The sequence below is a fragment of the Myotis davidii genome, unplaced genomic scaffold (genome assembly GCF_000327345.1).
Source record: "Myotis davidii unplaced genomic scaffold, ASM32734v1 scaffold133, whole genome shotgun sequence".
NCBI classification, from domain to species: Eukaryota; Metazoa; Chordata; class Mammalia; order Chiroptera; family Vespertilionidae; genus Myotis; species Myotis davidii.
Window position 1 is genome coordinate 728,950 of NW_006284732.1, and position 895 is coordinate 729,844.

The 895-nt window shown below is 62.5% G+C and overlaps 1 protein-coding gene across 1 annotated transcript in view; it reads left to right on the forward strand.

Annotated features, from left to right (window-relative positions):
• The window catches only part of SLC15A1 (solute carrier family 15 (oligopeptide transporter), member 1), a 44,214-nt gene that overhangs the window by 537 nt on the left and 42,782 nt on the right, over nt 1–895 (forward strand). The window lies entirely within an intron of this gene.

The following is an 895-nucleotide window of genomic DNA, read 5'->3' on the forward strand; positions in this document are numbered from 1 at the left end:
CGAGGCGTCGCTCTGCCGGGCGGTCTGCAGAGGCAGAGGGTCCCGCGCGCCCAGACTTAGAGGTTGCTGGAATGAATGCAGTCACTTTGCCAGCCCGCGCCTGTTGGGAATCTCAGTCCTTGGGTTTCCGCTCGGGCTCGACTGGGTGGTGCGCTCCATCGGGCGCGCAGAAACTTCACCCGCTGTGGGCGCTCAGGCGATAGAATATGTTTTTCTTCTCTTATCCCCCGGGAGTGCTGCCTGGCCGGAGAGAAACTGGGGCTGGCCCTTTGGGGCCCCTCTTAGCACCCTGCCACCCTCCTTAAGCTCCAAGGGAAGGCACCGAGGAGGGAGGCTTTTCCCCATAGGCACGGAGTGTCAGCAGAGCAGCTAGCAAACAAGTGCCCGCTGCCGGCAGAACAAAGCGCTCTGGGACGATTGCAGGCGCAAGAGCGCCGGTTCTGGAAGAGGCCAGATATCAGCCAGCCCCCTTCTCCCTCCAACACGGGGAGCAAGTAGAGTGATGGCCCCGAAGTGGGGCCGTGCGAGGGCCGGGCAGACAGGGGGCTTTGGGAGTCGGACTTCCACCTGCCTGCGCTAATGTTCTCCTACCACTTGCTACCTCTGTGACTTTGCATCAGTCAAGTAAGCTCATTGGGCCGAAATTCTCAGCCATCAAATAGAAGTATCAGTGCCGCCCCCGTGGCTGTGTTGAGGTGTGTAAGAGCGTAGCACCGGCGTGGGCTCCCAGAGGCGCACTGTCCCGGCAGTGCCATGGTTCTGCAGTAGCAGCACCCAGAGCTTCCCGCGTGGGGCGTGGGGTTGTGGCTGACAGCTGGTCCAGAGGCTGTGGCTCTCAGGTGCAGGCTGCCAGCAGATGTGCTTCCCAGGCCGCTGCCTCCCGGGCCAGAGGGCT